Below are 26,086 nucleotides of genomic sequence, written 5' to 3' on the forward strand. Positions count from 1 at the left end.
TTGGCCAGCCTAGAATTTTATGCCCAGCGAAATAGTCTTAAAAAGTAATCTGAAATAAAGATATATTCAGAGAAACACAGAAGAAGAGAACTTTGTGATTCAGACCTCGATGTAAACAAACTTTCTTTATTTAGAAGTAAAATCACTCCACATGGAAAGACAGAAACGCAAGAAAGAATGAAAGTTATTAGAAAGGTAAATACATGGGTCAATGCACACAAATCTTAATTGTAAAAACCACTGATATTGATATCTAGTGGATTTAGAATTATACAGAAATAAAATGCATTATACAAAAGGTGGGAGGGCTGGGAGTAATGGGTACATCTGTAATCCCAGTGACCCAGGAGGCTGAGGCTGGCCTCAGCAATTTAGTGAGGCCCTATCTCAAAAAGAAGAAAGGAAAAAAAAAAAAAAAAAAAAAGGAACTGGGCAATAAGGTAAGGATGCATGCTCTGACCTCTAGAACAACCACTTTGAGAATAAAGTATAAATACAGATATAGAGAAAAAGAAAACAATGATTAACTGAAAAGAAGACAAAAATGGAGAACAAAAGGAAAAAAAATAGGTGGATCCAAAGGAAGCCAACAAAAAAAATGCTACCTATAAACTATAATTTATTATAATTACATTAAATAGAAACAGATTAAATATTTCCATTAAACTTCTTAGGGATTTTAGACATGACTATAAAACAAAACTCAATACTATTATAATTAAGAAGACCTACTTTCAACAGAAGGACACTGAAAATTTAAAATTGAAGGAATGAGAAAAGATATACTATATAAACCCCAACCCAAAGAATCCTTTGTTTCAGATGAAGTAGACTTTAAGATATATTAAAATGGATTGAGAGAGATAGTTCAGAAGGATAAAGGGATAAATGTGCCAGGCACATATCACAATTCTAAATTTGTAGTTACCCAGTAACATAGTTTCAAAATATATAAAGTAAAAAGTGGTGAAAGTAGAAGAAACTGGCAACTCCATAATCATAGCAGTGGACTTAGAGTCATCGTTTTTAATAGCTAGTAGAGAGGATAAAATAATCAGTGATGTTATAGAAGATCTGAATAATAAAATTAACCAACTCAAGCCAAATTATATTTATAGAACAATGCACCCAGCAATGTCAAAACACTAATTTTTTCAAGTGCAAATGGAACATTTGCCAAAATTTTTCATATCCTGGGTCATAAAATAAGCTTCAATACATTTTAAAAATTCGATCATTCAGAGTATGTTCTCTGTCCATGGTGGAATTAAGCTGCAAATCAATTAAGTTGAAAATTCCACACTTTTTGAAAACTAAGCACTGTACTTCTAAGATAAGTCACACACAGAAATTAAAAGATGTGTAATGAATGACAAGGCAGATATATTTTTTTTGCACCTGTAGTACTAAAGGCACACATTAGGAAAGAAGATAGAAAAGAGATTATCTGAGCTTTCATTTAGAAACTGGAGAAAGAACAGCAATCAAATAAAATATAAGAAAGTATATAACGAAAACCAGATTCAAGGAGACAGAAAAAATCTGCTTTAAAAAATCAATAAAGTTAAACTTTGATTATTTTTTAAAATTAAGAAAACTTGCTCTAGCAAGACCATTTATGAAAAAGAGAAGGTACAAATTACTAATGCCATGAAGAAAAAACAGGCATTACTACATGCCATTGAAGTATTAAAAAAATAAAATATATATAGGATATATATAGACAACTTTATGTCAATGCATTTGATAATTTAGAGAAAATTAACAAATTCCCAGGGGTGGGGGAAATCCCCCAAACTTAGCAATTAACTTCATCATTACAGATCTTTTTATTTTTTCAAGAAATCAAATCCATCAATAAAAACCTTTCACAAAGAAAACTCTAAATCCATGCCACTTCATTGATGAATTATTCTAAATGCTTAAGGGAGAAATAATACCAAACTTATACTGGGTAAACAGAGTACAGAAAAACAGGGGACACTTCTCAATTATTTGTTTTGTAGGGCCAGTATCAACCTATTACTGAAGCCTAAAAAGAGTTTACAGGAACGAAAAATTATAAGCCAATCTCTTTCATGTGTTTAGAAGCAAAAATCCTAAACACAGTAGCAAATCAAATCCAAAAAGACACAAAATAAATAGTTCAATAGAACCATGTGTAGAGTTTATTCCAAGAGTATATGAGGGTTTTATTTTTTAAAGGAAAAAAAAAGGCAGGAAACCAATAAAAAAAATGGACAAAAAACTTCTATAGGTACTTCATTAAGATAGATATTTGAATTGCCATAAGGATATGGAAAAGCGTTCTACTTCACTGAAGTACAGGGAAATACAAACCAAAATCATCATGACATTTACTGTGTACCCAGATGAGGATTTGGGGTAATGGAGTGGTAAGAGTATAAGTTGGTATACTCTCTTGGAAATCCATGAGGCAGTATTTACTGATCCAGCAATTCCAATTCTGATGTTATATATAACAATAGTTCTTATATTTGTTCACCTCCCCAAATATGTGCAAGTTTGTTCTTCATAGCACAAAACTCATAGTAGTACCAGACTAGGAATGAACTAAATGTCCACCAAAAGTAGGCTGGATAAATAAATTGTGGTGAATTTAGAAAATGGCATGACATATAGCAATAAAAATGAACAAACTCCTGCTACACAGAACATGAATGAGTCTCACAAACATAATGTTGAATTCAAGCAGACATTGGAAAGAAAAGTACATATTGTATGAATTCATTTATGCATATTTCAAAAATAAGTAAAACCCATATGCTGCATAAAAAGTAATAAGGGTGGCTTTCCTTCAGAGTTAGTGACTGGGATGATTATGGGGTGGTGGTAATTTTCTGTTTCTTGATCTGGTGCCTAATATGTGGCTGTGTTCACTCTACATCTTTACATACTTGAGATTTGACACTTTTTGGTTTTTATTATACATTGACACAAAGTTTGCTTTGAAGGACTATATGGAACCTCTTAGATAAATTGTTGAAAGTGCTTCAACCAAGAGGAATTCCCTCGATTGATTTAGGAGAATCAGCCAGGAAGAACAGGGAAGATGGGTAGCAAAGGTTTTTTTTTTTTTTCTTTTTTCCTCTTCTTTTACCATTTTCCCAGACATCTTGATATGCATAGGTGTGAAAGGATCTAACACTTGAAGTGGGTGAGAAAGAATTCCAGATAAATGGAAGATGGATGTTACTGAGACCAAGGTATTTTGGCCAAGGCTAGGCTAGGACTCTGCTCAAACAGGTAGTGACAATGTGTGTCCTGTTCACTGTACTAGAGCCAGGTGATAGTCGGATGGAGATGCCTCTAAGGTGAAGGGGGTGGGGACCCTTCTTCAAAGCAGCCTGAAGTTTTTTAAAATCATTCACCACATAGTGAATGGGAGGTAGGCAGATGATCTTAATTCAGATCTTAACATGAATGATCTGTTCATCTCCCATTCATGTTATACTAGGGAGATTGTATCTTCCTAGGAGATGGAGAGTTGATTTACTGTTCTATTATATTGGTTTTCCAAATACTCTTGTTTTTTAGCTATGGCAGAAAGTGCTAATCAGACTCCAAAATAAGTTTAAATTCCTTTGAACTTCTTTGAAAAATAACACACTTTGATAATATTTAATCCTCAGTTGAAGTTTCGCCATTAACTGATTTTTTTCCCCTTAAATAGAATTCTTGGTTTTCTTTTTTTTTTTTGTATGTGAGTGATTTTTGGTGTGTGTGTATTCACATATATACTCTGCTAACAAAATGTTAATTTTCTATTTCTTTCTTTGATCATAGTTCCTGTGTGTATAACAAAATCTAAATTTCCTTGTCAATTTAAATCTTGTTTCTAGTTATTTAAGTCTCCTGAAAGTCATTATTAGCTTCTTATGGAAACAAAGAATGACATGAATAAACTTGCTTTCCTGTAGCACACAAATATAAGCTTATCTAAGCTTAATACTGATGTTTACGTGTTGTTAATACACACTTAGATGATCTGCATCCTTGTAGTAGAAGAATCAATTTAAAAACACAACCAAAGATCAAGGGCAGTCCCACTCAGATAGTTTATGGTTTTAGTTCTCCAAAAATTGTAAATGCTCCATTGTATTAGATTTAAAACAAATGTCTTCCATGATATTAGCAAAGAAAACAGTACATTGTAACAACAAGTTCAACAAGTACACTAAGAGGTCTAGTGTAAATAGAACAATAAATTGGAGCTCAACAATAAGAACTTTCCATAGAAGTCCTCTGTGATAACAGAACATTACTTTCAGGAGCATGAAGTACCAATGCCAGTTTATTAACCTTCACAGTCTCCTGAAAGGAAATAGGCAACAAATGAAATACTCATGGATATTCTGTGATAAACAATGACCCTCAGGTGACTGAACCCAACCTCCTGGGCTCCCTGTGTAGGGTCCTGAGTGGTACAAGCTTAAAACAGAGTCTCTCCAAGTGTGTCTGCACTTGCACTGGAATTCCTCAGGGTGCAGACGAATCTGAACTAACAGCTGAACACTGGGACTTCTTTGAGTGGGTTTTAAGTTTGATTCAGAATCTCTGAGCGGGAGGTCTGGGAATATGCATTGTTTGTCATGAAGTTTCCACCAGGAACACTGATACTTGCCAAAGTCTGAGATCTATTCCCTCTGAGGCCATCCAGTCATTCCTCCTGTTTTTCAGATGAGGAGGTTGAGGCTCAGAGGGAAAATGATGTTTGGAAGGTGACCCAGTCATTTAGTGGCAAAGCTGCAGTAGACCAGGTCTCATCACTCCCCCTCCCAGGCCAAGCTCCTTTCCACCACACCTCGTTGCTTCTGAAGTAATTTGTCCCCTTGTTCAATGAATAATATAAACTCCTAAGAACCGAGGCCGTCATATACTCAGGCATGTGAGTCCAGATTGAAAACAAAGTGAGGAACCAGGAGATGGGTGAGCGAGAAATGAAAACGGAGCCCAGGCAGAGACACACAGGAGAATTTATTTGTCAGAGCTGACAAATAAAGGCACATATTTCCATAGATGGGAGAGAGGCAAAACAGGCTTGGGATTCACGACTTTTATGGGGCAGGCTAAGGAAATGGAGCCAGGTGTGTCCTAATGCGGTCAGTTAAGGGTGGGGTTGGTATGAGGGAGTGGTGAGCCTTTCTCAGAAACACCCTTGGGCGGGAAAGTGAAATTTTTCTTAAAATGGCTCTGTCACTTAAGATGGCCATCCAGATGCTAAGCAAGGACCTTACACAGATAATTATAAACTTTTTAAACCAATTTTTTTTCTTACTTTAAAAAATACCACTAAAAGAAAGTCCTAAGATTATAGGAGAATTAAAACAAGTTCTTTCCATTCAGCTCTTCAGAAAGTGTTAAGGCTTGGAAACCAAAAAATTTCTTCTTTTTGCCACATGTGGAAGTGAGGTCAAAAGGCAAATAATTTCTGCCCAGCAAAAAAAAAAAAAAAAAAAAAAAAGTTAGCTCCAAAAGTATAGTTTATTAACCAGCAGGACAGTAACTAGCCTATAATACCCAACAACCTTATCCCAACCTTCCTTTATTAAATTTTATTTTTGTGTTTGCAGACAGGGGATGATTTTTTTTTTTTTTTTTTGCTTAAATCATTGGTTCAAGGTTTTAAAAGTTAAGATAATAAAAATAATGGCTGGGCTCTTTTATTTCCTTAATTTTATTATCACTATTTCAGGAATGATTCAGGTCAGAGGATTAATGGATAAAGAAAATGTGGTATAGTTACACAACTGAGATTTACTCATTCATAAAGAAAATGAAATTATCTCATTTGTGGGTACAGGATAGAATTGGAGAATATCAAGCTGAGTGAAATAAGACAGACTCAGAAAGTCAAGGATCTAATATTTTCTCTCATATATAGAAACTGGGGGTGGGGTATAATGGGGGCGGGGGAAGACCTCACAGAAATCGAAGGAAGATGAATAAAGTAGAAGAAGGGGATTAAGAGGGAGGTAGGAAGGGAGAGGATGGGGAAGCAATGGAGAATGAAATCAAATTATGCTGTATCTATGAATATACCACCATAAATCATCCATATATATATATAGATTCTCATGTGCTAATTAAAATAACAGTTACAGAAAGGAGGTTAGTACAGTAGAGCAAGTGTATTGGGAAAGGGAGGATGGAAGAGAAAGGGAAGGTGGTAGTAAATGATGAAGTGGACCAAACTATGTAGTGTGCATACACAAATATAGCATAATGAATCCCACTGTTACATATAATTACAATGTTCCAACTGAAAAGAAAAGAATGATTCAGTTGACTAGGCTCTTGTGAAGAACTAAAGATTCATCATGAGGGGAATGGTGAATGAGAGCCAAGACCATTTTATATGTACTTTTGCCCTCTGTGCACTATTCCAAGTAAACTTGCTGAAGCAAAGCCAACATGAACAAAATTGTGAAGTTATTTTGCTTTCATAGATCTCCTGTTTTTTTGTGGAAATGATAATAACAATAAAATAAATATAACAACAGTATGTATATTTTAACTTCACAGTACACTAGAAACTAAATAAGTCTTTTTATCTTCCTTTTTCAGAGGAGAAAACTAAAGCCCAGAAAGAAAACTTACTTGACCAAGTTATGTATTCAAAATGGAACAGAGGATTTGAGCTTGGGTTTTCAAACCCTAGGAGTCAACCCAGATTTTATCATCTGCTAGCCGTATAAACCCAGGCAAATGATCTAACCTCTCTGAGCATCTGCTTCCTTATGATACCTGAAGTGGGGTTATTATGGAAATCAGAAATAATGGATGAAGGGTATTGCCATTGTGCCTGACACATTGTCAGTGCCTAAAAAATTAAGGCTGGCAATCACTACCTAGCCACTCCAATGTTACCCTTTAAAATATATATATATATATATATATATATAAATTGTTGTCAATGAAAGTTTATTTTATTTGTTTATTTAGATGCAGTGCTGATAATTGAACCTAGGGCCTCTCACATGCTAAGCAGCAAGTGCTCTACCACTGAGCTAAAACCCCAGTCACCACTGTTACCCTTTTGATACTTAAGCCTGCCTGTCTCATTCACCTAATCTCTCACCTTTAGCTCAACTGTCAGGGCCCCATGCAGATGTACACTCACCAGATTTATTTCTGGGTGCTACTGATTTTCACCTTAGAGTAGTGTTTCTCAGATATGAACCTGTGCAGGAATCCCCTACAGATCCTGGTAAAATGCAGATTTTGATGCCACAGGTCTGGGGTAGAGACCAGGATTCTGCACTTCTAAAAAGCTCCCAGGCAGTGTGGATGTTTTTGGTGATAGCACACACTTGGGTCTCTCATTCACTCAAAGGCTTGCTTTCTGCTACTGTGATAACAGAAAACTGTGGAGATAAGAATTTCCCAGTGACAAACTTGCATTTTAACTATGGTTTCCTGCTAGTTCACTTCTCTGCCACCTCCATAAACATGAGAAATAGCTCATTGATCATTTTGAACAGCCAAAGAATATTTGGGGAATATTTGTGCGCAAGGAGGGATAACAGGTAAGGTTGGGGTACAATGAAGCTTTTTGGTACTAAGTCACATGTTGCAATAGCAAAAGAAAAAGTGAATAAATTCAATAAAATAATTCACCATAACTTTGAAATTCCTAAAACAGGCTAATGAATTTCCTTCTTTTATGAGTCTTTCATCTTAAAAGTGAGTTATGAATGTCATCATTGTATTCCTATAGAAAATGTTGATTAACTTTTTGTGCAATTGAACTATTAATAGGCAATTGCTATAATTTTGAGAAATCAAACAAATATTGACAAAGCCCCCTGGACTAGCCTGGAGATTTTTTCCCTTTCTCCCACAGTACACTGGGGCCTTCCTCTGGTAACCCTTAGGCAAACTCTGCCCTTGGGAGAGATCCAATAATTGACATAATTGATTATTATTCATGCAAGTTTAGAAAACATTCTCAGAAAAAAAATCCATTTTGTTAACAGTAAGTTTATATAATCCCCTCTTAATCATTCTGTACCCATTTTCAAATGTGAGAATATTGAGTCATAGGGTTTAAGTATTTGGATAGGATCCTGAAGAATAATCTAAGGGAAAACTATTAATCATTCAGAAACTCTAAGTTACACTAACCAACACTTAAAAAAGGCACTTTACAATTGTCAGTACTTGATACATCAGCCACCATCATTGTCATCATTACCTAGAAGGTGGATAAGTCCCTATCATATATTACCTATGTGCACAAACATAGAAATACCTGCGGGGAGGGGGGAAGTGGTGGCAGGGGGAGTGTTATATGTAAGTACAAAGGACCACATTTTAAAAGTTTAGGCTTAAAATGAGTTGCCACTAAAAATAGGTTGCTTTCTGTCAGTGACATTCTTGGTTGACTACCGAATTAGCAGCTGCTCCTGTTCTGGGCCCAGTCACCACCTCTATCTTGCGGTCAGATTTTCACAGAAAAAAAAAATGAAATATAAGGAAATAATAAATATTACTTTTTTCCACCAGAGCTGAGACTTGAACATAGCCCAATCTGGGCTTAAGGTCCCTGAGGGATAGGTGACTGGGGGCTGCTGGGAGAGGTCTCCCTCATATAATAATAATAATAATAATAATAATAATAATAATAATAATAATAATAAAGATTCATGGAGAATGTGTCTTTCTTTTGCATATTGGAGTAATTTTGTGAAGATATGATATGCTGGAACGAAGGCAGCCATTTTGTAATTCCTAGAGCAATAGGCAGAGGTCAAAACCCAAACTCTGAGTAAAGGAGAGAAAGAGAAAAACATGGCTCTCCACGGCACTGTGGAGCTCTTGCTTCACTTATGGAACCTCTCTTGCTTCTGGGTGGTGTGCTCTATGAAATGATAAATGCCTTTTCTGTTTCAATCATTATTAGTGGCCCTTCTTATCCTTGCAGCCCCAAACCTCTTAGCTGGTGTTCCAGGCCTTGAGAGAGTCCCTAGGAACAGCACTGGGTGTCTTGTGGCAGAGTAAGCTGTATTTTTTCAACTCCTTCTGAGGTGGTGGAGAGTGTAGTCTGGGTCAGCTGCACTTGGAAGTGGGCTGTAGCTAATGGAAGCCTTAGGAATTTGCTCTGCCAGCTCTGACAGGCAGCCTGATCCTACTTCCATTCTGTGCCAAATTCCTGGTGTCAATTATATCAAAATCTCAGGTTTGGGGCCATTGGTGGTTTTCAGAGCTTTTACTTTCATGGATAGACTGATGCTTGGGGAAGTTTATGTCTGTGAATAGGGCCTATAAATCATAGTCTCTTCAGTCATATGAAGGGAATAGAATTTAAAAGCTGACTATTAACAAACAAAAGTCATTTATGCCCTTTGAAAATGAAGCCAGATATGGAGATCTTTTTCTTAGTTATATAAACTATTTTTATTATTACATGTGTTAAGTGTGATGACCCATAGTAGGTAATTAGTAAATATTTAATGAGTACTTAAATTCTGATAATCAGAGATTCTTCCTTATTCTTAGGCTCTATCCTCCTGCCTCAGAACACAGTCTTACAACAGATCTCCTGCCTTCATCCCTGTTCCTGTGTCTCTCTTGTGGTGTTGCTCAGTAACACAGTTATATTCAAGCATGGCTGATCTGGGTTGTCTCATTGCATTGGAACCCTGGCTAATCCCAGGCCAATGTCAGCCCTGCCACTTGTCAATAACCAACCATGAACCATGTGTGACCATCCATTGACAACTTCCGGATTTCACCTGCTTTTGGAAGAGTAGAGATACCTGGTTCATCAGACACTTGATGAGTTAAGTCCTAGTCTCCTGCCTGCATGTCCCTACAGACTATCTGTTTTATAGCTGGACAACTCTGCATCCCTGACCTCATGCTTTGTTCACTAGGCTGAACTTTTGCTACCAGCAATTGTACCTGTCCTGGATTTTGTTCCTCTCCCCAACCACCCACAAATGGGCATGGATGATGCCTGCTCCGATCTTCCTGCCTCTCTACTATAATAACTGGTGGTGCCCTGCAGAATCTCAATATATGCTGGACAAACTTCATTGGATTTGGAAGAAAAACAAACAAATGTAGGGCAGGAATCAAAAACTAACTGAGGTTAATGGGATAATTAGGCATAATGGAGGAGACATAGAGGAAAGAGCCCATAAGAAAGAACATTTTTAGGAAGGAGGACAATAAGTTCACTTTTAAGAGCTAATGATGAATATGGCTTTGGATGATATCAAAATATTAAATGAGGTATGACGTGGTATCAACAGATCAGCCCAGAGGCCAGCATCAGGCTGTGGGCACCTATCAGCTTAGGATATCATGTGGACTGCAGGGAGCCGGCAGAACAAGTTCTTAGAAGTTCAGAGGGCTGTTTGGCTTGAGCCAAATTCAGTAAACCCCAGATAAACTTCTCATCTGAACTTCAGCCTCCTTTTTCCCTGCCCCTCTTTCTAAGAGACTGTGTGTATGTGCCAGTGGGTAGCTAACCCTTTTCCACCCCCTTTTCAACCTTTGATTGTCTTTAAAGTTGCCTCCAGACTCCTATTAAAGCATGCCATTGTACTCATCCTTGTACCATTTTTCATGACTTTGTAAGAGCAAGGCCAGCCCTTTTCCCCTTCCATGTATAAAGACCTCTTTTATCCTCACAAATGAGAGGGTCGACTGCTATGGATTTATGCAAATTCAGTTTTTAACCTGCCAGTCAAAGAATAGGGCATAAAGGTTAATTCTTAAGATGTTTTTTTCAGCTTTTGAATTCAGTGTTCCAGGGAGAATGTTTTTTGATTTTTCTTTTTGCCAGATTTGATGTACACATAAAGATGGAGAGCTAATTGTTAGCTGTGGGCATTCAAAGGTGGTGAGGATTTTTATTCCCTCATTTAGAAAGGACACACTTATTGCCTAAGGATTTAACTCTGGATTAGTAGTTTCTGATTCAAATTGAAAATACAATAAATGTCAAATAACCAAATTGGGTGCATTGGGGACCACTCATTAGACAGAGCAGAGAGTTAGCTAGCTAATGAAAAAGCCTCTAGCAGAGGAAGCAAGAATGGCAGATTTCAGTCCCACTTCTGCAAGTACCATGCTGGGAGCTCAGAGTAGGAGACTTTGATTTTCCCAGACTCCTTCAGTTCCAGCTCTGATCAAGGAGAAATGCAAATTTGCCTCCCCATTTACCTCACAGGTGTGTAGGAGGTCTGTGTGGCAGGAAAGCACCAGCTTGTGTATCTCCCAGCACCTCAGGCTGACTAGGAGCTTTTCTTCTTTTGTTTCAACTGGTTTAGTGGGTCTAAGGTCCTGGGTAGCAGGGCTGTTTGTCATGCAGGGCTGTCTCTTGCCTATTCAGTGGAGACAGACTGCCACCTCAGAATCCCCAGGTCTTGACTCTGCCATGAGATTTGCCAAGTGATGACATGAACACCCACTCAAACGTCTGGGAAATGTCTGCCTCGTCAGTGTGGCTTGTGATGCATCTCCGCCCCACTCCCTGGCACTCATTTCTTGACTGACCTTGCTCCAATCCCAGAAGTAAGTCTTCTGGCCTCGACTCTGCTGGCAGAATCAGCCACCTCCTCTGAATGTTCAAAACGCCCCTCTTGGCCAGCATTTTCCTGGATGAGTGGCAAGGAGTAGGAGGAGATCATTCTTAGTGATCTTCTTAAGAATGCATTTGTACCTGGCTTTAGGCCCAGGGTTATCTGCAAGGAATAATGTGTTGGCCGACTGCTACATTTGCAGAGATAAGTCTAATGGATTTCTCAATGTTTTGAGGTATATTCTTTACAGTTAAGATTAACTTCATGAAAACACTTGCTATTCCATGCCTTTAACCATTTAACTATACATAAGTTTTTTCCTACCCTGGAATATAAATCTTTGCTTCACTTCTATTGTCACCTCTAGCTTTTGCATCAGCACAACCACCTTTCATGCCAAATTGCTGAACAGGTAAAATGTATTGGTTGTGCTGATTTCTTCAATACCTATTCTCATAGTAATCTTGTTCCACTTAAAACTGAAATTATTTTCTCTGTGCTTTTTTACTAGTCCCATGTCATTTTCTCAGCTATACCCCTTTAAATGTCTTGGGGGCACTTGATACTATGAATTACCTTGTTTTTAAAAGATGTGTTCAAGGCTTTGTCTCACTAGCCCTGGATTCTCTCCTCATCTCTTCCACTCTTCCTTCTCTCTTTTGTTGATCCCCACTCATCCTGTTGACTCAAGGCTTTGTCCTTGGTCCTGTGTCCATCCTTTCTCAAAATTAATGCTTTCATCAAAATGGTGGTGACTCTGCATGAATGTTTTAAGCTCTGACCTCTCATATAAAATCTACTCCATACCACTTAACTATCCACTATTCTCTTGGATATCCAGTCTCCTCTCCTGGGATCTCCATTCTTAGAAACAGACTGATTAGGTTTAAATCTGATCACTTACTCATTATGGGACTCTGGGCAAATTACCTTATATTGCCTCAATTCCCTCAAAATAATTTTTCAGTTTTAAGTGGAACAAGATGGTGGTGGTGATAATGAAGTCTACCTTCGTGGATTCAATGAGTGATACATACATGAAAAGGGTTTAAAACAGCATTCTGGCACCACAGTGTATTCTAAGAAAATGTTGGTATTGTTAGTAGTTGTTAACTATAAATATGCCCTCTCTTTAATTTTTATATATAATAATTATTACTTAATAATGCCTCTATTTTACATCTTTGCTTTATTCCCACTATTTGAATGAATGACCTTAAAGGTAGAATGTCAGAACTCCTGTGTTGTGTGTTGTACTACTTACTAGGTAACTTCTCAGTTTGGAAAATATTGCTAGTATCAATAAATCACTTCAAAATATTCAATTAGGTATTCAAGGCTGAGTATCAACTGTTCCTCCTTTGATGGTCACCTGTTGTCCTGCCATTCAATATATAAACTTCCATTGCAGTCCAGTCAAGCAACTTCCCTATGCCTGAAGATGCTACAACATTTCCAACACCTTCAAGGTTATTTAGATATCAAGCCCTGCCTTGGGGAAGAGAGGTGGACATGAACCCCATGTATTAGCCATCCTTGATTCTTCTTACAAATGTATCTTAAAGATCTACAGAGTACACTATGAGCTCTATGTTCCTTTTAGAAGAAGAAAATTTGGTTCCAGGTAATATCATGTAGGATGCATTATCAAATTCACTGAACTACCATTTGTGTGGTAATTATTAAACAACATATGTTTATGGATCGACAAATATATTCAAGGTACTGGTTTAATGCTGTGGGGAACTTCAAAGAAGAATATAGCATTACAAACTATGTTTTTGACTTGGCATTATTTTCAGCACTGTATTTTGTTAAAAAATACGTTTTCTGAGGAAATATATCTACAAAGTTAAAAGTGTCAAATACTATACAAGAATTATAATTTAAAAAAGGAATCTCTTGCTGCACACTACCTTGAGTTTTATTATCCATAGGCAACATACTCAGTTCTTGAAGGTGTTTGTTGAGCTGCTTAACTCACTATTTCTAAATAACATTTCTTGGGTTTTTGATTCCTGAAAAATGAGAATTTAGCTTTTCATTACTCACAACCTCTGGTATTTTTTTTTGTAGCGATGGGGATTGAACTCAGTGCCTTTCACATGCTAGGCAACTGCTTTACTACTGAGCTATACCCCCAACTTCTCTCTTTCTCTTTTTAAAGATAATTATATAATGTCTTTTGGTAAATATTCAAGATTTATGTTACTGCATTTATATAAACATTGTTCCATTCATTAAGTAGTACATTATGATTACAATCTCTTTCTGGTACAACTTTCTGTTAAATAGTTAATAATTATTTCACTTTTTCCTTAAAATACTATGCATTTCTACTTCTAATTTTTTAAAAAATGATAAATCATTTTCAATGTGGTCAAAAGCATTAAATAATCTCACAGTTTCATCCTGATCATTTCTCTATTACCAGAAACTCTCTCTTCGGAATTTTCAATGCTTATATTTGCATACTGACTGATAGCACTCTGTTTCCTGAAGTCATCATCACAGAAAATTCCTTTATATGCATCTTAAGTTGGATCCCAGGTTTTCCTCTCATTTTATTTATTTATTTACTTAATTTCAGTATTGGGGACCAAACCCAGGGCTTTTTGCATGCTAGGTGAATGCTTAACCATTGAGGTACATTGCTAATCCTGGTTTTTGTTGTTTTTGTTTTTGAGGACATCCTTTGTTAACTTCCTATGAAGGGGTTCATGAAAATACACTTTTGAGATATCTTGTTTTAGCTTTAAACATAAGTGATACCTTGGCTGGGTATACAGCTCTAAAAATCATTGTTCATAAAAATTTTGAAAGCACTGTTGTATTATTGCCTTTTAACTTTAAGGGTCGTTGCTGGTAATTCCAACAATTTGTTTACATCTCTCCTCTAATGTTATTTTTTTTTTAAACTTGGTGACAGTTTAGCCTTCAGAACTTATTTAACTAATTTTGAGGCTGTTTGGAGATAATTGCATGCATTAAGTGTTGTGTTATTAGTCAGGAGTCTTTAGCATTGTATCTGAGAGGCTCAATTACATCATTGTGTAGAGCACATTTTTAAAAATAAATCATAGAGAAGAACTCTGGGATGGTCATGTACTATTTAGGAGCTATTATTCTCATATGCTGCTTCTTCCTGTCTTGTGTTTGAAATGAATTGTCCCTTCTCAATGCAACCTATTTATTTTCTGGTCACTTTTAGTATAGAGAAAAACCATATAATTTTTTTTACCATTTTAATAATGTATCTGCCTCTCCTAATATCTTTAAACATCTTCATTGGGATATACCTTAAATATATAAATCTATGTATGTAGTTGTACAATTCAGTTCTTAAAAAATTTTACAGAAATGTACAGCAAGTTCAACAATCTGTTTTGTCATCTTCAAGCTAAACTTTTTATTCTAGCATAAATTTCTACTTCCCTCTTGTTCCTGCATCCCATGACTTATTTTCTCTGTATAGATTCACCTACTCTGACATTTCATGTAGATGGAATCATACAATGTGTAGTCTTTTTGCCGTTTTTTTAATCTTAATATTATTGTTTTAATATTTATCTATGTTGTAGTGATTATCAGTGCTTAATTTCTTTTTGTAGCCAAATGATTCTATATTTTAAGTTCTCCAAAGACAGATCTCTGTTTTCATCTTTGTATGCCCAACATTGAGAATAGTACCTAGGAGCTGTAAGTATCTAACACTTGTTTATTGAATAGATCACTAATTCTAAGTCTATTTTCAAATCTATCCCCGCAGTCCTACTTTTAAAACATTTACCTGACCATGGCCAAAATTAACAATAAAGTTTTTTTGTTTCAAAAATGTTTGATGAATTTTGGGCAAAAAATAGAACAATATTCCAAATACAGATTATTTTTAGTTCATCTTCACAGTAGGAATAGCATTCTAGCCACCACCACCTCCTCTATGACTCAGGTCTTCATTAAGGTTCTCTGGTCTATGACTCAAGCGTTTAATCAAGTTCACAGTAACAGATCAGGGTGAGATTGGAGTACGTAAGCATTTTGTGTTTGGTCTGGAGTCTCTGTACTTTGCTGAAGGAGATGGCCTTGGTCACTAAACTAATAATTTAGTGCTTATGGAACTGCTTTCATTTAGCAGCATAATAATGTTTTTGTTCCCTTTATATCAAAAAGTATTTTGGTCTTTCAATTCTTTTTATTTCTTTGAAATCAAATATGATTAGATCAAGTCTGGGCCACTGGCATTTCTTCTGGTTCTTTGTCAAGAAGGTCAAATGTTTGTGGGCTCTTTTCATTCTGTCTCCTTGTCCAGTCAACATCTGAGAGGCAGAGGACTGTGTTGAGTCCCAAACTATGCTTTGCTGGATCCCCTCAAACCTTGCCCCTTCAAAAGAAAGCACATATAGCTATGGTTTAGGAAGTTCTCCAACCTCAATATTTAAGGATGATTCAAGAGTTCAGCTTGAGGAAGGCAAAGAATAAATGAATGCCTCAAACTCACCCTTCTGAAGTATTTCAAGTTCTCACATGTTGACACTGAAACATGTGGAAGGTAGTGGTAAGATGAGTTAGGAATTGAGTAGATATGAAAATTAAATTTGCATCTATTTGTGAGCCAGAGTGTCCATCTTTGTTTGATACATTTATGGGTTTAAAAACAAGGGTTTAAATTTTAAGTAGTTTAACAGCCACGAATTGTTTTTGAACAGCTGGAAATCTTCTGCAGTCACATCAAAGGTGATGTTACTTCTTCATGGCAAGACATCAGGGAACTTATGTCCCTAGGACTGATGTTAATTCAAAATAATTTTTTTTCTTCTGAACACACACACACACACACACACAATTATTTTTTAAATAAATCTTTTTATTGTGAGTTCAAGGGCTATGAAAAAGCTCTAAATGCCTCTGTAGGAGAACTCAAACTCAACAATTCTTACGTTTCTTCCTCAAAAAGATGTGAAGGACAGAGGGGAAAGTTTGCCTATTTTTATCCATGGAACAAGGTCACTAAATATGTTATGTCAGTAAAATCAAAGCCCTATCTTTTAAAAATATTTCTATATAGTATATGAGGTCTTCTTTTTGCTACAATTCAGGAGTGACACGAGTTCTGTAACTATTATTTTCCTGGTTGGTGATAAGGGTCTGAATTTTAGTTGACATTTCTGAAATAAATATAGCTACTGGAGCACTAGCATTCTGATTTAGAAATCTGACTACATTAGAAGAAAATTAACCTTTTCAAAAAGCCACTGTTCTTAGGAATGATTTTAATCAAATGAGTTTTAAATGTTGTACCTGCATATAGAATTTTTAGAGAGATTGTTAACTCCCTAGTGATCTGCTTTTTGAAGGATGAAAAAGGCATCAAATAAACTGTAGGAAAAGTAACTATGAAAATTATAAAGAAAATGATAAATAAGCTGTGTTCTTTTAACTGAAAAGGTTTTTATAGTAACATCAGGTTCAGAAATCAAAGAATTTTAAGTGTTTTGGATAATTTAAAGAAAAATATCAGGTTGTTTTAATATTCAGTAAATTATATGTTTTCTGCTGTAATCCCCCATGACATACCTATTAATTCATTTGTTTCCTATTTGACAAGTACTTATACTATTCTAAACACAAACACTGAGGGCAAGGTTAGGGAGCTCTTAAAAGATAAGTATCAGATCTATTATACACAACAGACTATTAAAATATTGTGCACCTTGCATACATATTAAACATTTGTGTAAAAATTATAGCATACACTATTTTCAGTCTACAGACTCAAGTATATCAGTTATATTTCTTTCTCTAATTTTTAAATTTCTCTCAATTAGCTTAAGGATGTCCAAGTATCAACCTCATCAGTTTATGGAAGATTTTACCTCAGCAATTCTCAGGACCCTTTCTTATCTTGAGTCAGGTCAAGATGTTAGTGTCTGTTATGGATTGAATTGATTCCCCCTGAAAGACATGTTGAAGTCCTCATCTGTAGTACTGTAGAATGTGACCTTGGAAATAGGCCACTGCAGATGTACTTAGTTAAGATGGAGGTTATAACAGAGTAGTATGAGTCCTTCATCCAATATGATTGGTGTCCTTATCAGAGGAGGGGTGGGACACAGAAAGAAGACAGTCATGTGATGATGGAGGAGAGACCCCAGTGAGGTATCTACATACAGGACCACCAAAGATTGCCAGTATTGCTGGGAGAAGTAAGAAGTAATCCTCCACTAAAGGATTCAAAGGGAGGCTGACCCTGCCAACACCTTGATTTCAGACTTCTAGGCTCAAGAACTGTGATACAATAGAAGTCTATTTTTCTAAGTCAGTCAGTTTGTGCTATTTAATAAAAGCCTTAGAAGATTAATACAGAGAATCATGCAATGTGTTGGGGTTGGATGGCTAGATGGGTCGTCTCTGGATTCCTGGTCTCCTAGATCATGCTGAGGAGGTCACTGTCCCAGTTCATGGGACCTCACAGGCCTGGTGGTTTCTGCTGTTTTTATACCATATTTGGGCACCTGGTATCTGTAGGAGCAAGAACTCAGCCAGTCTCTGCTCTCTGTCTGGAACTTCCAGCAGTCACCTGGAAGGTCCCCGTGCTCCTTGGCACACTGCACGGGAGGCCTGTGCTTGCCTTTCCTAACCCAGGGAGAATTTCAAGTACTTTTGGAGGGGTGAGTAGCTCCTTTCTTCTGCCTTCTACTTTTTCACATTACCCTTTTCTTTTCTTAACATTTATGTCCCCTCTTACTTTTCCTCAAGTCTTGGAAATTCTCCTGAGGGACTAGGCAACTAAGCCACAAACAATGAAGGAGAGCCTGACTGGGATAGATTGAGAAAGGAGAAAGGAGACAATACAAGTAGGAAAATCTTATGAAGTAATCAAACTAACATTTAGTCACAAAATTATTAACAAGGCTACACTAAATTTTCCAAAAAAATTTAAAACTGTTTATCGAGTCTCCTTAAGTCCTGAGTATAAATTAAATTTAGCAGATCATGGGCTAAGAGAGTCATTTTTGAAGCAGGCTTCAGTGATGGGAAACACTAAGGTCTCTCTCTCCAAGATCCCATTTTAGAAAAAATTGTTTTCATGAATAATTGAATCAACCACATATACATGCATTACTGATCACCAGATGATGAATATGTTGATTTTTAGGACAGGAAACACAACCAGAAACAACAAGTGAGAAGCTGGTTACCTTGCCTTTCTAAGTTAGTAATTACAAATCCAGCTCTGAGTCTTTAAGGCTCTTTTTAAAAATATACACCCAGATTTCACTCCTGGACATGGCCATCTGGAATAAGACCAGGCGATCTATGGGTTTTCAAAGTTCCTGGGTGCTTTTGGCCAATTTGAAAAAGCACTTATCTAGAAGAGGAAATGAATTTAGTAATCTGAGCCATGATTATTAATATGTGTGTAATCCAAATAACATATATACTTAGTGTCTTCTGTAGTCCAAATAACCTCTGCCCTAGCAGAATTAGTTTTAAAAAGGTTATACTTGTGTATGTCTTGTTTTTCAATCCACAATTAGAATGTAAAAGGAATTCATTAGCTTCTTGCATATAACTCTTTACTACTGTGCCATCAGACTGGTATGCAGTTTTCTTATCCATTTGATAAAAGGAACAACCAAAGACTCTTCTAAGCAACGCCAGAAGTTAGTCAGTTACAAAGACATTTCTAAATATCCTTTAGCAGAATAAAACTAGATGGGTTCTTCTGTATTACTCTATGTCTTGGAGTGCCTATTTTGCCGGTAATTGACACTATGTAGTCTTCTTAACATAATTGGCATTTCTGAAACTAATCATCAAAGTATTCTAAATTAATTATGCTGTTTGCTAATAAAAAGGGCTCATTTTCAATGGAGAACCATTTTTAAAATACCTGCTCCAATGCAAGAATGTCATGTGCTTCGGCAAGTATCCTGGGCATGCACATGAATGTGTGTGTGTGTGTGTGTTTGTGTGTGTGTGTGTGTGTGTGTGTGTGTGTGTGTGTGTAGTGAGGTATGCTTACTGCGCTGTCTTTTCATATTCCTGCTAAGCTATCATGCCAATCAGGCACAATGATGCACCAATACAAGGACAAAACTCGGGTGAATTGCTTCACTGCATGTGCCTTATAAATTCAGAACAGTTCATCTGGGAGATTTAGGAAGACATACAACAAAGTCTCTTCAGGTATTAAAATACACTGTGGTTAATTCCATTAAGATAATAATATACATATTCAGAAGAACCTAACAAAAAGACACTGCCTAGTTAATTGTACAACCAAAAAAGAGTCTTTGTTTGTTTAGGGATTTAAACTACAGAACCCAGTTCAGAGAGCCCAAGTGCTGGTGGAAGACTTTCAGGAAAGAAAGGAAAGGAATGCTTACCAAGCCAAATGAAGCTTATCACTTCCCCAGAAGTTGTGGTTTTTAGAAATGTTTGTGTAAGAAGCAATAAAACCCAGCAGGCTGGTGCCTGTTAAGCTGCAGGCATGTGTTGTCCACACAGCTTGTGGATTGGCTCTGTGTTCCGCTGTGTGGAGGCCAGAGTAACTACTGGGCCCTCAGACCAGCTGCTGGGCTAGCATAATGGTGGCAGGGAATGAGGTTTGACAAAAATATCAGCTTCGACCTCAGTGCCACCTTCTTTTCTCTCAGTGCCTGATCCTAGATGCTGCAGTGTGTGTCTTGGGGCATGTGCTGACTTTTGGAAGACATTGGCAGAATGCTTGGGATAGCTTTGCCCTCTCACGAGACTTTTCTTCTCCCCAAGTATTCTGGCTCCTTCACTTCTCATTTCTTCGCTTTGTTTTGTTTTTCTATTTTAACCTAAATCTGTGTCCATTGTTCTTCACTGGTCCTCAGAGGCTCACCTCTTTCTACTCTGATGGAATTCAGCTGTAAACACAGAGCGCTTCAGAAAAAGAGTGAGGGCCTTTACCGCAAAATGTCTCTAGAAGTATTTCTGAGAAGATTGCTTAAGACAGACTGTTTGCAACAAACACTGCTCTTGTCCATGTGAGTATTATAAGGAGAAATGGATTCTAGCTGGGTTTGGAGTATATCTAAGTGCTATTATTCAGTTCATTAGCTTATTCTAAAATACTTTGTTAAAAGAAATGAACACTTGCTTTGTAAAAAGATTAATATATTTTAGGCAAATCAATGTCACTCACTCTGGATTTTAACTTATCATTTGTAAATATGAGGCTGGTAGGAAGTGTGAGATAGGTTGACAGCTTTGCGTAGGTTGTGCATTGAACAATTCAAGGGTATACCATTTATTCAGCTGTCTTTGAGTAATGACAAAGTGACTCACCTTTCTACAGGAAATTGAATCTCACAGAAGGAATCTTCCAAAATTAGATTCATGTATGGAGAACAATATCCTATGAACATCAGGGAAGCTGGTCAGTACTAAAATTATAGTTCTGGGAAGTTATTTTCTCACGTAAGAACTGAATGTTTCATGATTCTCAATTTTTATAAATTTTGCTTTTTAAATTTTTTATTGATTTTTTTAAAAAAATAAATGACAGTAGAATGCATTACAATTCTTATTACACATATACAGCACAACTTTTCATATCTCTGGTTGTATATAAAGTATGTTGATACCAATTTGTGTCTTTATACATGTACTTTGGATAATGATGTCCATCACATTTCACCATCCTTGCTAATCCCCTGCCCCCTCCTTTTCCTTCCCACCCCTACACCCCATCTAGGATTCATCTATTCCTCCATTGCTCCCCCTCCCTGTCCCACTATGAGTTAGCCTCCTTATATCAGAGAAAACATTACACATTTATTTTTGGGGGATTGGCTAACTTCACTTAGCATTATCTTCTCCAAAGCCATCCATTTACCTGCAAATGCCATGATTTTATTCTCTTTTATTGCTGAGTAAAATTCCATTGTGTATATATGTCACATTTTTTTTTTTTTTTTTTTTTTTTTAAAAGAGGGAGTGAGAGAGGAGAGAGAGAGAGAGAGAGAGAGAATTTTTTTTTAATATTTATTTTTAGTTCTCGGCGGACACAACATCTTTGTTGGTATGTGGTGCTGAAGATCGAACCCGGGACATTTTTTAAAAAATCCATTCATCCACTGAAGGGCATCTAGGTTGGCTCCACATTTAGCTATTGAATTTTCACGTATTTTCAATGGACTATTTCACATAATTAGCAAGAGTTGTTTCTTGCCCAAGGCTCCATTCTCGGTCTTAGTAAACACTTTCAACACTTAGTTTTCCTTTATGTATTTCCTCTGTATTCTAAAATTGCATATTTAGATGTTATTTACTTGATTTTTCTTTTATCTCCTGACTTTTTATTTACTATGAGAGATGGGAATTTAGCTTTCTTAAAACACCCCTACACCTTCTCAGTCCCACCCCATCTTCCTAATGGAACTATATAATCAAATAAAGCTAGGTAGAAATTCATAGTTTATATTGTCTTGAATAAGATTTTTAGTCATAATTGAGTCATGTGGCTTATCTGTATATTTCTTTTTCTATTCTATTTCTTGTTTATCCTGTTAATAATTGTCTGACTTTTGTTTGCTTAGTTATTTATATACATATACAATCCCTAACTCATCCCTAACTCCCACAAAAAGTGAAGACACTTAGTAATAACGCCTGTTTTTACTCTAGTGTAGGCTGGTTACTCTTAAGGTCTGCCACCTATTCTGGGTCAGAAATCTTTTTTTCTTTCCCCCTTAACATTTCGAAGTGATTGCTCCATAGTTTCATGATGGGTATCAAGTCGTCCAATTGTATTCTGATTTGAAGGTCTGTTTAACCTTCTCCTTTTTTTCTTTCATGAGTCCTTTTTAGGACTGATTTACCTTGGGCTGGGTTTCTTTTTGCTTCTTGCATTGGTTTTGTTCCCCATGAGTTCTTCTTTTCACTATTTCTTTGTTTTCTGACTCCCGGGTCCAAAGACTTTCTTCACTATCTAGTGCTCTCTGGCTTTACATTCACATTTAGATGAGTTCCTGGAAGTCATGTGTAAGGCAGAAGGTTGATCAGTCGCTGGACTTTGGAGTAGGAGTTGGAAACTGGGGTACATGGAACAAATCTGTCCCACAGCTTAGGTGGCTCTAAGGATGGTCTTTATGTTACAAACTGTTGAAGAAAAATCACAATAATAATGACATTTTGTGACACCCAAAACTTCTTCAAATTTTTACTCCAGTTAACTCTCTGTAAGAACAGACTGAGTGAATTCTAGCAGCTGGAATTCCTACGGGAAGCCAACTCTCTGGCATTCCCCTCCAAGGGCTTGTATTCTTCACTGAGCCCTTTCATAGTCCTGAGATCAACTAGCAGAGAGCCTGAGAAGCAATACAGCCAGACAATTCAGGCACCGTTGCCCTCCAGATGCTTCCATCTGAAAGACAGGGCGGTGAGAGGGCGACTCTGGAAAGAGAAATGCAAGCCCTGTCATTGGGCTGCACCAGGATATGCAAGTTCCACATGGATTAGAATGTGAATAATGATGAATGTGCTCTTTAAGGCTGGGCATATCAGCAGAACTAGAATAGTTCAGGGATCATTATAACAGAGCTTCCAGGGAAGTAGTTAAAAAAGCAAGGCCTGGGACATTGATCTACAAGCTTCTTACAGCCTGAAGAGGATTTCCTCTATAGGGAGGTTCAGACCCCCGGCTAATGTAGTGTATCAGTGCTGGCTTCCTGATCAGTGTTCAGGAATCACCAGGCATCTCCCAGAGATGGGGTCTTAGTGCACAGACAGATTGTCAAGTGGTTATCTTCCCATAACCATAATGGGTCTTTTCAGAAGATAAACACATGCACAATTACTTTCCTGGACTCCAGGAAGAGGCCTTGAACTCTGGCTCTGCCGTGATGCTGTGAGGACACCAGGGGAGCAGCACAAGAGGCAGAAAGACACAGTGACACTTGAGAACATGAGAGTGTTTGGCAGCTAAGGTTGCTTATATTTTCCAGATGAGCAGAATCTTTTGAAATGTTGATCCATTCTCATCACCATACTACACAACACGTCCCCAAGGACTTTCATCACAATTGGCACCAACTCCTGACCATGACCTGCAGGCTCGGGCCTCTCCTCTCTCTGACCTCCTTCTGTGATGTTCTACCCTTTGCTCACTCTGCTCCACCTAGCCTCCTAGCTGCTCCTAGAACTGGCAGATCCAGTTTCCTCATGAGTGTATTTGTTCTTGCCTCTGACTTGCATGTTATTTCCTCAAGTCTTCAGATGAATTAATCCTCGCTTCGTTCAAGTGTCTTTCTTTCTTTCTTTCTTTCTTTCTTTCTTTCTTTCCTTCTTTCTTTCTTTCTTTCTTCCTTCCTTCCTTCCTTCCTTCCTTCCTTCCTTCCTTCCTTCCTTCCTTCCTTCCTTCCTTTCTTTCTTTCTTTCTTTCTTTTTTCCTTTCTTTCTTTTTTCCTTTCTTTCTTTCTGTCTTTCTTTCTTTCTCTTTTTAATGAATTTAACCTTTAATTAATTAATTAATTGTGATGCTGGGGATCAAACCAAAGGCCTCTGCGGTGTTAGGCAAGTGCTCTACCACTGAGCCACAAACCCAGGTGTCTTCTTGAATGTCATCCCCTCACAGATTTCCTAAACATCCTCTCTGAAATAGTCCCCACCCGTCACCTCTTGCTCTGAATCTCTCTCCCAGTGAGTTGAGGTTTTGTCTGTGTCATCCCACACCCAAGACCACCTTTCTCCACTCTCTGCACTGCAGAGGACGGTCCCTGTAGATTACATCTCACAGCCTCCTTTGCCAATTGCTCAACGAGAGACATTTGGTGGGGGTGAGGGGTGGGGAGAAGGGAAGGTGAGAAAATCTAGGAGATTTCTCTCTTTTTCCTCTCTTTTGGGTGACATGTCCACAAAAGACTACACCCCATGATTCCAGTATCTGCCTTGACTTGTGGGTTTCAATGATACCATTTCTTTCCTTTATTTTGTAGCCTGAGAAGCAATTGCAAATCTCTGGGCTGCCTTATTTTCCTCTGTTTTTCTTTTAAGTGTTTCTAGCATCATTGTAACTGATTCCCCACATTGAATCCTGGACTCCTGTTTATTGGACTCCTGTTTTTCTGGTTGGATCCTGGTTAATCTGTCCTGTCTATATTTTTCCATTGCACTTATCACTGCCTGTTGTTATATTATGGTTTCCTTGTTTATTTTCCATTTCCTCCGTTAGAATGTAACTTCTGCAAGTACACTGATACCACTGCTTCAGGAGTCTGAGCAGACATTTGAGCCGGAAATGCAGGGCTATGCATTTCATTTCCTGACCATTCTCCAGAGATGCCAAAAGAAGGACCATCCTGTGTTCCTCCTGGAGGGCAGTTGGGGAGGCCGCAGACATTCAGAAAGGTAAAGCTCCAGGCAAGTGCTATGTGAAAAGCTCTGACTGCCTTAAGAAGCTCCCTAGTGTCTTTCTAGCTCCGGGGAGAGATGTCCAGGTTTTAGTTCCAGGAGCCTTTTGAGAGTAATGAAATTGGACCTATGGAGAGAATAAGGTCCCTTGAAAGACTTTTGAGCACATCAGGGAAAGGAGCCTGCCTGGAAGGTGGGGGAGGCAGGACTTTGTGCAAAACTGAGCAGGTGGGAGTTCATAGGAAAACAACAATAACTAATGTTGGATGTGTGACAGACTGCATTGTGCCCTGTCCTCTGTGTTTTAGACTATTAACTCTAATATGAATATATATGAATATCTTAATATATAAAACCATATTAAACTAGACTCAAGCGCGGTGGTGCACGCCTGTAATCCTAGCTCCTTGGGAGAGTGAGGGTTGCAAATTTGAGGGCAGCCTGGACAGACCCTGTCTCAAAATAAAATTTTTAAAATGGCCGGGGATATATGCTTAGTGGTATATGCTTAGTGCCTAGCATATGTGAGGCCCTGGATTCAATCCCCAGCACTGAAAACAAACAAACAACAACAACAACAAAAAACTCCAAACCTGTGTGAAACTATATATTTGAAAATACTAAAACAAACCACATGCTTAACATGTTTTTTGAAAAGTGGGGCAATTTAACTTTTTCTTTAATTACTGATTTATTTTCAACAGGACAAAGCTGTGATATATTAAACAGGCAAATATTAATCCCAGATACATACAGGAATGTAGAATAAGAAAGTATAATCACTTTTCTAAATATACAAGTGACAGGTGGGAAGGCGGGGTAACTTCTAGCCTCCTCACAGAGGGCTGTGTATGTGTAATGTTTGGCAGCCACTTTCATTTCTAAGGGCTATTTATGAACATGCGTCTTGATTTCCAAGTAGGGAAGATTGTTTGGGTAATTTTATGACTTTTATTCTAATTATATTGGATTATGATTATGGAAAATGACCTGTAAAATCTCTACTTTAAAATCTCTGCTAGGGTATTAGGGGTTGGTATTACATAATGGATTTTGTACATGAGCCATGGGCACACAGGAAGAAAAAGAATATCATCTATTTGAAGCACTTTACTTAAAATACTGTGAGTTTATTATATTACTTA

General features: G+C 37.3%; 1 long non-coding RNA gene across 1 annotated transcript in view; it reads left to right on the top strand.

Moving 5' to 3' along the window:
• The first annotated feature begins 24,772 nt into the window (after positions 1-24,772).
• Positions 24,773-26,086, top strand: part of LOC144365328 (uncharacterized) — a 46,741-nt gene continuing 45,427 nt past the window's right edge. The window contains exon 1 of the long non-coding RNA XR_013423637.1: positions 24,773-24,938. This is a non-coding gene — a long non-coding RNA (uncharacterized LOC144365328). The remainder of the gene's footprint in view (positions 24,939-26,086) is intronic.

The sequence above is a fragment of the Ictidomys tridecemlineatus genome, chromosome 7 (genome assembly GCF_052094955.1).
Source record: "Ictidomys tridecemlineatus isolate mIctTri1 chromosome 7, mIctTri1.hap1, whole genome shotgun sequence".
Taxonomy (NCBI): domain Eukaryota; kingdom Metazoa; phylum Chordata; class Mammalia; order Rodentia; family Sciuridae; genus Ictidomys; species Ictidomys tridecemlineatus.